The sequence below is a fragment of the Salmo trutta genome, chromosome 23, assembly GCF_901001165.1.
Source record: "Salmo trutta chromosome 23, fSalTru1.1, whole genome shotgun sequence".
NCBI classification, from domain to species: Eukaryota; Metazoa; Chordata; class Actinopteri; order Salmoniformes; family Salmonidae; genus Salmo; species Salmo trutta.
In genome coordinates, this window is record NC_042979.1 from 41723665 (window position 1) to 41737672 (window position 14008).

Genomic DNA, 14008 nt, shown 5'->3' on the forward strand with positions numbered 1-14008 from the left:
TTGGAAGGTGAACCATCACCCCAGTCTGAGGTCCTGAGCACTCTGGAGTAGGTTTTCATCAAGGATCTCTCTGTACTTTGCTCCGTTCATCTTTCCCTCGATCCTGACTAGTCTCCCAGTCCCTGCCCCTGAATAACATCCCCACAGCATGATGCTGCCACCACCATACTTCACCGTAGGGATGGTGCCAGGTTTCCTCCAGATGTGATGCTTGTTATTCAGGCCAAAGAGTTCAACTTTGGTTTCCTCAGACCAGAGAATATTGTTGTTGGTTTGAGAGTCTTTAGGTGCCTTTTGGCAAACTCCAAGCGGGCTCTACCATAAAGGCTCTACCATAAAGGCCTGCCCAGTGTCCTAATTGACACCACCTCTTTTTTTTAAATATCTGTCCAGTGTCCTTACTGGCCAATCCACATCTTTTTAAATATCTGCCCAGTGTCCTTACTGACCTCTCCACATATTTACTTAGATCTGCACAGTGCCAGACCTTTAGTATATCTGGATCTATATACGTAAGAAAGCCATGACCCTGGATTTACAGTCAGAGCAAACAAGAGCATTATTATATAGATTAGTACAGTATATAGAATAGAGTATGCTATCTCATACTATTTTTCTTATCCGACTTGACACAGCCTGGTCTCATAGACTAGACGTAACATAGTAAAAGTAAATCTTGGGCAAATGAGTATGATACGTTATGTTTGGTATGCTTGCATAAGACAGATGGTTACTTCAGGCAAAAATGAAAGTAGGGTGGTTGATCGGGGTGGAGGGGTAGGCGTATGACGCGAACATCTAGCAACCCAAAGGTTGCGAGTTCAAATCTCAACACGGACAACTTTAGCATTTTAGCTAATTATGAACTTTTCAAGTACTTACTACTTTTTAGCTACTTTGCAACTACTTAGCATGTTAGCTAACCATTCCCCTAACCCTAACCTTAACTGTTTAACCTAACTCCTAAACTTAACCTTAACCCTAATCCCTAGCCTAGCTAACGTTAGCCAGCTAGCTAACATTAGTCACCTAGCTAGAATTCGTAACATGTCCGACATTTAGAAAATCTGTAACATATAGTGATTTAGAAAATGTGTAGCATATTGTACGTTTTGCAAATTCGTAACATATAATATGAATTGTAATTTGTAACATATCATACAAAATGGGTGATGGATATGCACAAATTAATACATATCATATGAAATGTAACATCTCATACTAAATGGAGTGTTCTCGGTTTCACATACAGAATAATACAAAATGCTCTGAGACCAGGTTGAAGGACAGAGTGCCCTCAACCTGTAAAAGACCAAGATGCTTACACCAAATTGGGCACATTTTCAAAAACCTTCAGTCTTTTCAGAGGGAAATAACTGCATCACCCTGATAAGTTAGCCTGAGGACAAATGGTTACGAGCTCGAGGCAAAAGTGTGAGACAGCTGGCCTATCCTGCCAATTTTTAAAAGCATAGTTAAGAGTTATGAAGGCTTGACGCTGCTATGAGAATAAAGTACATTTGAATGGGCCTACAAAGGATTAGCCCAGAGCTCACTCCGATAACTTTAGTAAAACTTGTAAAAGGGAACTTTTGGCAGTTTGCATTTTAAGTTGTGAACATGTCTTGCTGTTGGCTGACAGTAGCATTTGTGAATGGAATGAAGAGCTGTTCAGAGCCGGTTCTTTTCGGTGAATGAATCCGATAAGCATGAAAAGACTGAGAGAAAAGACTTGAAATGCCCTTCACTAGGAAAGGTCATCAACATAGAAGACGAGGCAGGAAATTACATTTACATTAGATTTAAGTCATTTAGCAGACGCTCTTATCCAGAGCGACAAATTCACTAGTAAAGGTCATCAACACAGAAGACGAGGCAGGAAATTCACTAGTAAAGGTCATCAACACAGAAGACGAGGCAGGAAATTCACTAGTAAAGGTCATCAACACAGAAGACGAGGCAGGAAATTCACTAGTAAAGGTCATCAACACAGAAGACGAGGCAGGAAATTCACTAGGAAAGGTCATCAACACAGAAGACGAGGCAGGAAATTCACTAGTAAAGGTCATCAACACAAAAGACAACGAGGCAGGAAATTCAATAGTAAAGGTCATCAACATAGAAGACAACGAGGCAGGAAATTGATAAGAGGAGACAGACTATTACTCTTTGATATTTATTTGATATGATTAATAATATTAATAAATATGATATTTATTGGCTGGTCCCCTCTTAAGACCTGCTTAGAGTGCTGGATGTGTGTGTGTGTGTGTTAAAGTTCTTATCGGGCTTGAAAATCCGAGCCCGGTCTTACCCAAGCCCGGTGAACTGAAGGCCAAGCCCAGGCCCGGTCCAACATCACTGAAATGTAAGCTCAAACCTGAAAAAAAAGACAGATTTCTAGAAAAATCATTGATTTAAATAGGTGTTGAGAACAATGCGGCAGAGGCGGACGGCAGTGAAATGTGAGGAGACGAGGAGACAGCCCTTGTCTCAGAAAAGCGAGGAGATAGGAAAACTCACCAAATATTGGAATAAAGTAGGCCAATGCAATTGAAGGCAATGTATAAAATAGTTGCTTATAGGACTACTGAAAGTCATATTTGTATTTGTATTTATTATGGACCTCCATTGCCAAGGCAGCAGCTACTCTTCCTGGGGTCCAGCAAAATTAAGGCAGTTTATACTATTTTAAAACATTACAATACATTCACAGATTTCACAACACACTGTGTGCCCTGAGGCCCCTACTCCATCACTTCCACATATCTACAGTAATAAATCCATGTGTATGTGTGTGTGTATAGTGCGTATGTTATCGTGTGTGTGTGTGTGTGTGTGTGTGTGTGTGTGTGTGTGTGTCTGTGCCTATGTTTGTGTTGGTTCACAGTCCCAGGTGTTCAATAAGGTGTTTTTTTTAATCTGTTTTTTTTAATCTAATTTTACTGCTTGCATCAGTTACTTGATGTGGAATAGAGTTCCATGTAGTCATGGCTCTATGTAGTACTGTGCGCCTTCCATAGTCTGTTCTGGACTTGGGGACTGTGAAGAGACCTCTTGTGGTATGTCTTGTGGGGTATGCATGGGTGTGCGAGCTGTGCGCCAGTAGTTTAGACAGACAGCTCGGTGCATTCAACATGTCAATACCTCTCACAAACAAGTAGTGATGAAGTCAATCTCTCCTCCACTTTGAGCCAGGAGAGATTGACATGCATACTATTAATATTAGCTCTCAGTGTACATCCAAGGGCCAGCCGTGCTGCCCTGTTAAAAAAAAAGTATTTTTTTTGTGCGACAAAACTAGGGCCTGTAGGACCTGCCTTGTGGTTATTATGTGTCTTTATTATGAACAGACTTTTCCCCATTTTAGCTACTATCAATCAATCAAATGTATTTATAAAGCCCTTTTTACATCAGCCGATGTCACAAAGTGCTATACAGAAACCCAGCCTAAAACCCCAAACAGCAAGCAATGCAGATATAGAAGCACCGTGGCTAGGAAAAACTCCCTAGAAAGGCCAGAATCTAGGAAGAAACCTAGAGAGGAACCAGGCTCTGAGGGGTGGCCAGTCCTCTTCTGGCTGTGCCGGGTGGAGATTATAACAGAACATGGCCAAGATGTTCAAACGTTCATAGATGACCTGCAGGGTCAGATAATAATAATCATAAAGGTTGTAGAGAGTGCAACAGGTCAGCACCTCAGGAGTAAATGTCAGTTGGCTTTTCATCGCCAATCATTTTGAGTTAGAGACAGCAGGTGCGGTAGAGAGAGGGTCCAAAACAGCAGGTCCGGGACAAGGTAGCACATCCGGTGAACAGGTCAGGGTTCCATAGCCGCAGGGAGAACAGTTGAAACTGGAGCAGCAGCACAACCAGATGGACTGGGGACTGCAAGGAGTCATCAGGCCAGGTAGTCCTGAGGCATGGTCCTAGGGCTCAGGTCCTCTGAGAGAAGAGATAGAGAAAGAGAGAGACGGAAAGAGAGAAAGAGAGAGAGAGAATTAGAGGGAGCATACTTAAATTCACACAGGACACCGGATGAGACAGGAGAAATACCTCAGATATAACAGACTGACCCTAGCCCCCCGACACATAAACTACTGCAGCATAAATACTGGAGGCTGAGACAGGAGGGGTTGGGAGACACTGTGGCCCTGTCTGACGATACCCCCGAACAGGGCCAAACAGACAGGATATAACCCCACCCACTGCCAAAGCACAGGCCCCCCCCCACCACACTCCTTCTAGTAGGCTTAAATTGAAGATGTAGCAAGTAGGAGTAGCAATATCATCTGCTATTATCCTCAGTAATTTTTTATCCAGATTGTCAGACCCACGGTGGATTGTCATTGTTGATAGACAACAATAATTTTTTCACCTCTTCCACACTGACTTTACGGAAATCAAAAGTACAATTATTTTCTTTCATAATTTGGTCCGATATACTTGGATGTGTAGTGTCAGCATTTGTTTCTGGCATGTCATCCCTAAGTTTGCTTATCTTGAAAAAAGTAATTCAAGTAGTTTGCAATATCAGTGGGCTTTGTGATGAATGAGCTTCTGATTCAATGAATGATGGAGGCAAGTTGGCTGTTTTCCCCAAAATGTAATTGAAGGTGCCCCAAAGCTTTTTACAATCATTCTTTATATAATTGATCTTTGTTTCATAGTATAGTTTATTTTTATTTAGTTTAGTCGCATGATTTCTAAATTTGCAGTACGTTTGCCAATCGGTTGTACAGCCAGACTTATTTGTCATTCCTTTTGCCTCCTCCCTCTCAACCATACCATTTTTTAATTCCTCATCAATCCAAGGAGATTTAACAGTTTTTACAGTCATTTTATTAATGGGTGCGTGCTTATTAATAACTGGAATAAGCAATTTCATAAAGGTGTCAAGTGCAGCGTCTGGTTGCTCCTCATTACACACCAGAGACCAGCAAATATTCTTTACATCATCAACATATGACTACAAAACTTATTGTATGACCTATTATACACTATATTAGACCCAGACTTTGGATTTCCTAGATATGGCTATTATATTGTGATCACTACATCCTATGAATTTGGATACTGCTTTAAAGCAAATTTCTGCAGCATTAGTAAAGATGTGATTAATACATATTGATGATTTAATTCCTGTGCTGTTTGTAACTACCCTGGTAGGTTGACTGACAACCTGAACCAGGTTGCAGGCACTGGTTACAGTTTGAAGCTTTTTCTTGAGTGGGCAGCTTGATGATAGAAAGACGATATTTAATTCACTCAGAAAATATACTTCTCTGTTGATATCACATACATTATCAAGCATTTCACACATATTATCCAGATACTGACTGTTAGCACTTGGTGGTCTATAGCAGCCAAGAATGGGCTTTAGGTGAGGCAGATGAACCTGTAGCCATATTACTTCAACAGTATTTGACATTAGATCGTCTCTAAGCTTTACAGGAATGTGGTTCTGAATATAGACCGCAACACTGCCCCCATTGGCATTTCGGTCTTTTCAGTAGATGTTTAAACCATATATTGCTACCACTGAATCGTCAAAGGTATTATCTAAGTGAGTTTCAGAGATAGTCGGAATATGACTCATCTGTTACAAGTTAGCTATTGACTTCATGGACCTTGTTTCTTAGGCTACATATGTTAATATGGGCTATTTTTAGCACTTTTCTGGGTTGCTTGATTGTTTTTAATGCTTTACTGGGAAGCTTATCTGAAGTAGACTTGCTCATGCTATTTATATTGGAGCTGATAGTGCAGGGTGAGCTGCACAAAGTGGTCTTCCTACTTTATTTTATTTATTTTTATTTTATTTTACCGTTATTTTACCAGGTAAGTTGACTGAGAACACATTCTCATTTACAGCAACGACCTGGGGAATAGTTTCAGGGGATAGGAGGGGGATGAATGAGCCAATTGTAAGCTGGGGATGATTAGGTGGCTGTGATGGTATGAGGGCCAGATTGGGAATTTAGCCAGGACACCGGGGTTAACACCCCTACTCTTACAATAAGTGCCATGGGATCTTTAATGACCTCAGAGAGTCAGGACACCCGTTTAACGTCCCATCCGAAAGACGGCACCCTACACAGGGCAGTGTCCCCAATCACAGCCCTACTAGGACACAGCGCCTCAGTGCTAACAGAGTAACGGGTTATACACTCTATCGGCAGGATAGAACAGCAGCCTCTGTTAAGACACGGGGCGGGGGCCTATGCATATTTGTAAACAATAACTGGTGCACGATATCTAAAGAAGTCTCAAGGTTTTGCTCGCCTGAGGTAGAGAATCTCATGATAAGCTGTAGACCACTGTCACAGGCGTCGTAGTGAATAGACCAAGGCGCAGCGTGTTGAGTGCTCATCATTTATTTTGAATGAAAGCACTTCACAAAGAAAAAACAAACGACAGCCAAACAGTTCTGTCAGGTATCCTAACACACTGAACAGAAAGCAACCACCCACAAAACCCAAAGGAAAACAGGCTGCCTAAGTATGGCTTCCAATCAGAGACAACGAAAGACACCTGCCTCTGATTGGAAACCATACTCGGCCAAACATGGAAAACGAAACATAGAAATAGAAAACTAGAACAAATTCCCCTAGAACCAAAAAAACCCAAAACAACCCCCCTGCCACGCCCTGACCATACTACTATGGCAAATGACCCTTTTACTGGTCAGGACGTGACAACTATCTACCTAGAGAGTTTTCATCTCTAATTTTCGTAGCTGTCTACATACCACTACAGACCGAGGCTGGCACTAAAACCACACTCAATGAGCTGTATTCCGCCATAAGCAAACAGGAAAATGCTCATCCAGAGGTGGCACTCCTAGTGGCCAGGGACTTTAATGCAGGGAAACTTAAATCAGTTTTACCTAATTTATATCAGCATGTTAAATGTGCAACCAGAGGGAAAACAATTCTAGACCACCTTTACTCCACACACAGAGATGCGTACAAAGCTCTCCCTCGCTCTCCATTTTACAAATCTGACCATAACTCTATGCTCCTGATCCCTGCTTAGAAGCAAAAATTAAAGCAGGAAGCCCCAGTGACTCGGTCTTTAAAAAAGTGGTCAGATGAAGCAGATGCTAAACTACAGGACTGTTTTGCTAGCACAGACTGGAATATGTTCCCGGGATTCTTCTGTTGGCATTGAGGAGTACACCACATCAGTCACGGCTTTATCAATAAGTGCATCAAGGATGTCGTCCCCACAGTGACTGTACGTACATACCCCAAACATAAGCGATGGATTACAAGCAACATTCGCACTGGGCTAAGGGTAGAGCTGCTGCTTTCGAAGAATGGTACTCGGAAGCCTATAAGAAATCCTGCTATGTCCTCCGACAAACCATCAAACAGGCAAGTGTCAATACAAGACTAAGATCGAATCGTTCTACACCGGCTCCGATGCTCGTCGAATGTGGCAGGGCTTGCAAACTATTACGGACTATAAAGGGAAGCACAGCCGAGAACTGCCCAGGGACACGAGCCTACCAGATGAGCTAAATATGCTCGCTTCGAGGCAGGTAACACTGAAGCATGCATGAGAGCATCAGCTGTTCCGGAGGACTGTGTGATCACGCTCTCCGCAGCCGATGTAAGTAAGACCTTTAAACAGGTCAAGATTCACAAGGCCGCTGGGCCAGACGGATTATCAGGATGTGTAATCCGAGCATGCGCTGAACAACAGGCAACAACAACAACAAGTGTCTTCACTGACATTTTCAACCTCTCCCTGTCTGAGTTTGTAATACCAACATGTTTCAAGCATACCAACATGTTTCAAGTAGTCCCTGTGCCCAACAACACTAAGGTAACCTGCCTAAATGACTACCGACCCGTAGCACTCGCGTTTGTAGCCATTAAATGCTTTGAAAGGCTGGTCATGGCTCACATCAACACCGTTATCCCAGAAACCCTAGACCCACAGAAACCCTAGACCCACACCAATTTGCACCCACACCAATAGATTCACAGATTATGCAATCTCTATTGCACCCCACGCTGACCTTTCACACCTGGACAAAAGGAACACCTATGTGAGAATGCTATTCCTTGACTACAGCTCAGTGTTCAACACCATAGTGCCCTAAAAGCTCATCGCTAAGCTAAGGACCCTGGTACTAAACACCTCCCTCTGCAACTGGATCCTGGACTTTCTGACGGGCCGCCCCCAGGTGGTAAGGGTAGGTAGCAACACATCCGCCATGCTGATCCTCAACACGGGGGCCCCTCAGGGGTGCGTGCTCGTTCCCCTCCTGTACTCCCTGTTCACTCGTGACTGCACGGCCAAGCACAATTCCAATACCATCATTAAGTTTGCTGATGACACAACTGATCACCGACAACAATAAGACAGCCTATAGGGAGGAGGTCAGAGACCTGACAGTGTGGTGCAAGGACAACAACCTCTCCCTCGACGTGATCAAGACAAAGGAGATGATTGTGGACTACAAGAAAAGGAGGACCGAGCACACACACTACAGCCCCATTCTCATCGATGGGGCTGTAGTGGAGCAGGTTGAGAGCTTCAAGTTCCTTGGCTTCCACATCACCAACAAACTAACATGGTCCAGGCATACAAAGACAGTCGTGAAGAGGTCACGACAAAACCTATTCCCCCTCAGGAGACTGAAAAGATTTGGCATGGGTCATCAGATCCTCAAAAGGTTTTACAGCTGCACCATCGAGAGCATCCTGACTGGTTGCATCACTGCCTGGTATGGCATCTGCTCGGCCTCCGACCGCAAGGAACTACAGAGGGTAGTGCATACAGCCCAGTACATCACCGGGGCCAAACTTCCTTCCATCTAGGACCTCTATACCAGGCGGTGTCAGAAGAAGGCCCTACAAATTGTCAAAGACTCCAGCCACCCTAGTCATAGACTGTTCTCCTTGCTACCGCACGGCAAGCGGTACTGGAGCTCCAAGTCTAGGTCCAAGAGGCTTCTAAACAGCTTCTACCCCCAAGCCATAAAACTCCTGAACAGCTATAATAACTCTACTTACATTTACCTAATTACCTCAATTACCTCGACACCGGTGCCCCCGCACATTGACACATTGACTCTGTACTGCTACCCCCTGTATATAGCCCGCTACTGTTATTTACTGCTGTTCTTTAATTATTTGTTATTCTTATCTCTTACAATTTTTTTAGGTTTTGTTTTAAAACTGCATTGTTGGTTAAGGGCTTGTAAGTATACATTTCACTGTAAGGTCTATTTTCACTGTTGTATTCGGCGCATGTGACAAATAAAATTAGATTTAACCATATCATTTTTGTTCTCTATATTTATGTACTTGTATCAATTGACCAATTCGGCACATTTGGGCAAACTTGATAAAAAATGTTGTGCCGTATTGCAATGCTTCACTGGATCAGTCTGAAACAAAATCTAAATTGCGCCTAAACTGCAATATTATATTATGGCCTTTCTCTTGCATTTCAAAGAAAACGCATGATTTTATTTGTTTGTATTATCTTTTATCAGATCTAATGTGTTATATTCTCCTACATTAATTGCACATTTCCACAAACTTCCAAGTGTTTCCTTTCAAATGGTATCAAGAATATGCATATCCTTGCTTCAGGTCCTGAGCTACAGGCAGTTAGATTTGAGTACAATATTTTTCATTTTAGGCAAAAATTGAAGAAAAGGGTACGATCCTTAACCGTGTGTGGTCAACTAGATGCTAATTATAGCACAGTTTTTATCAATCAAGTGTGGGGTTTGTCTTGATAAATCAACAAAAGTCAGATTTGTTATCACTGAATCTCCGCTTGGATGTTAAGTCAGCTAACATTTTCCAAATCAAATCAAATCAAATGTATTTATATAGCCCTTCTTACATCAGCTGATATATCAAAGTGCTGTACAGAAACCCAGCCTAAAACCCCAAACAGCAAGCAATGCAGGTGTAGAAGCACAGTGGCTAATTGTAGGCTAAGTGGAAGTGAGAACTCATGAACTTAATTCTAGTTTGGTCATATATTTATGATCATGAACATTTTGCTAGCATTCCGTCACTCAGGGCTCTGCACCACGTGTTTAGCAAAACATAAATAAAATAAACATGTTTTGCATGTTATTTTGGCATTAATACTTGTCACATATTAGTTAGCAAAAAATGTCCCCTCAAAAAATCTTTGAGTTAATAAATCTGCGTACAAACATGGTCTCGTTTTTTCCTTCCTGGTATGGCAGCCCAAAATGCATGTGTTTCAGCTTGCTTTCTGTGGTGGTGGAGCAGCAAGTGGAAAATACGGAGCGTAGGGGTTGGTAATGTTCTCTAGTTGAACCGTGATTGGCTCAGCGTTCTGTCACTCATGGGGACACTACAACACCCCAAATTCTATAGGGAGAGCTCGAAGATTCAAGCCACTTGGGTGCTGCCATAGAGTTACATTGGACGTGTCCATCCAAGAAGGATCAAGTTATTTAGTCACAGACAAAATTACGTCAAATCACGCTATATCTACCGTAGCTTTGATTGGACTGATAATGTCAACATCACACCTTCAAAATCTTAGCTAACATGCTAGACAAGCAGTCATCATCATGAATCATGTCGACAATCTGCTGGCAAATCTTTTTCAATCATATGAAGAGAAATTATAGATAAAACGTATCGGTGCTCATCGGCCATTAGACATAAACATTACACAACAAGTTGGAAATCACAAATTCAACAATGAGTAGTTTGGAAGGAATCAGTGGCTAACTGCAAGCATTGCAAAGACATCACTAGCCTGCTATTCAGTGGAGTGGGCCTGTGGTCCAAGTCTGGGTTTAAGGGTCTCTTTTCCAAGCTTAAAAGGATAAACATTCACATGCCATGGTCCAGAAAAAGTTGAATATGGATTGCCTCTTATCCGCTCATCGTCCGCTTATGCCATAGTGTGTACATCTCAATTGTAAGTAAAAACCACATTTTGTTTAAGCAGGTCAGCCATATCAGCTATGTTTTTTTAAAAGGCAGTAAATGAGGCTGAATGAACTGTTTCGCTGCCAGACAAGGTCACCATTATAGTGCAATTAATGTATTGTTTAGTGTTGTGGCTTTGCTGGCATGCATCTAAAAAACCTTTTTTGTTTGCACCACCAAGATTTACATGCTAAAATTGGCACTGGTATAGCTTAACAAGTGGCTTTTGCTCTTCACTTGCATAGTAGCCTGTTCTTCTACCGACCTAAAGCTTGTGACTTGTCTGATAATCAATCAATGTGATTTTGTTTCACTGAATCTCCATCTGTCTTGTAACGATGTGCACTGAGAGTCGGGAAGCAAGTTCAGGGAGTGAGTGTTTTAATAAATAAATAAATGAAACATAATACAAAACAAGACACACGAACAACGCACAGACAGGAAACAGAAACAATAACGCCTGGGGAAGGAACCAAAGGGAGTGACAGATATAGGGCAGGTAATCAAGGAAGTGATGGAGTCCAGATGAGTGATGACACACAGGTGCGTGTAACGATGGTGACAGGTGTGCGCCATAACAAGCAGCCTGGTGACCTAGAGGCCAGAGAGGGAGCACACGTGACATGTCTATTTGGTTAATTGATCTCTGGCTGGGCAAATAAGTGGAGGTGGTATCCTATTTATTAGTTTGCTCATCTTTTGTTGATCAGAAAATGTTTGCGTGCAATAATGTAGCCTAAATCAATTGCATTATTTTGCCTTATATAATCTATCCAGCGGTGAGAGCATGTCCTGTTAATCTGTCTTAACGTAACCTACTTCAATATATCTCAATCACTCATGTCATTACACAGCATAGGAGTCATTCAACAAAATGTATTCAATCCCCCCCATATTTTCTTTTCAACTTTGAAGCTTTCAGCAGATTTTGCTGATGCTGAATCAACCTGCTGAAGCAAAACAGAAGGAGAGCGGTGAGGTGAACTGAGTATTCCAGTTGATGTATTTTCATATTACAGCTCAATAGTTTTGGTAACCATGAGTTCTCTCTCTCATCGGTTTTTTATTTTTGAATGTTATGTTTAACATCGCAACATTAAACTCTTACACATACAACATTTACTGATTTTAAATGGGTCTATTGCAACTTTAACCTGAGAATGTTAAAAATATACTCATACATGTTCAGTACTTTCTATTTAACAAAAAGGTCTTGAAACACCTGAAGTCGCTGACTCAATAACAACCCCTACCCTGACAAATGGTCTCAAACATTCTTACTGAAAGGAGAAAATGGTAATTCAGCTACTGTGTATTATACTATTCGGGCAAACAATAGAGTATATTACAGTACTATCTAATGTCGACATTGGTAGGTTATTCCATGGAGAAGGATAATTACAAATCTGCTACACAGCATAAAGATGAAATAACTATTTGAACTTAAGATTCCAGAGCATCAGTTAACATCAAGCACAGGGAAGATGAAAGTATTTGTTGCATATACACTTGGAAATATTAATTAATAGAAAGATGCATATATCCTGCTATCATTTTATAGATATTTTCAACCTGATTGCTGACATATAACATGAAGCAGAGGGCCTCACTGCCCTTATGTACCATCAGCAGTGTGTGTCGGTGTGTGTATCCGTGCACGCCCGTATGCGTGTGTGTGTCTCCCTCCCACTTCATGGCGAGCTCTTCACAAGGGAAAACAATGAGTCACACCTGTATACCTCCATAGCAACTGCAAAATACATTGATTGGCCCCTGAGTACATCTATTTTTCGTGGGCTTTCAATGAGCAATCATTTATTTACCGAGTTGAATAAAAATAATATGATTCAATGCATATGTAAGCAGAGGAAATGTCAAGCAAAATGACAAACTGCTGCATTTACACCTCAGGACCAAAGCTGAGATGTAGAGACTTTCTCTCTCTTACTTCTTCTGAATCTTATTAACTGGCATTCATTATGTAACGTGTGTGAAATAGGGGCTTTAAAACTAAACACCAATAATGAAATCAATTGATAAACATTCTTCTATGACCATATGACTTCCTAACTTCAGACTTCTGTAGCTTTAAATCAACCACTGCAGGTAGACAAATTAATACATTTGTCCTTGAGCCTCTTGCATTTCTGGTAGTAATTTCTCATCCATTTAAACAGCATTCAGCACAGCCAAAACCGAAACTCTATTTGCATTGATATTGAATGTGTAGACCGAAAACAACTCTTGGAATGCGGCCACAAAAATATTATTAATAGCAAATGTATCGCCTGACATACCTTTTTCAATGTGGAATAAACCCTGGTCTCTACACCTGTATTATCCACAACATATAGTACTGATATACAACCCTGGTCTCTACACCTGTATTATCCCATCATATAGTAATGATATATAAACCCTGGTCTCTACACCTGTATTATCCCATCATATAGTACTGATATACAACCCTGGTCTCTACACCTGTATTATCCCATCATATAGTACTGAGATATATAAACCCTGGTCTCTACACCTGTATTATCCACAACATATAGTACTGAGATATATAAACCCTGGTCTCTACACCTGTATTATCCACAACATATAGTACTGAGATATATACTGTAAACCCTGGTCAATACACCTACTGTAGATTATCCCAACATATAGTACTGAGATATATAAACCCTGGTCTCTACACCTGTATTATCCCATCATATAGTACTGATATACAACCCTGGTCTCTACACCTGTATTATCCCATCATATAGTACTGAGATATATAAACCCTGGTCTCTACACCTGTATTATCCACAACATATAGTACTGAGATATATAAACCCTGGTCTCTACACCTGTATTATCCACAACATATAGTACTGAGATATATACTGTAAACCCTGGTCAATACACCTACTGTAGATTATCCCAACATATAGTACTGAGATATATAAACCCTGGTCTCTACACCTGTATTATCCACAACATATAGTACTGATATATAAACCCTGGTCTCTACACCTGTATTATCCCAACATATAGTACTGATATATAAACCC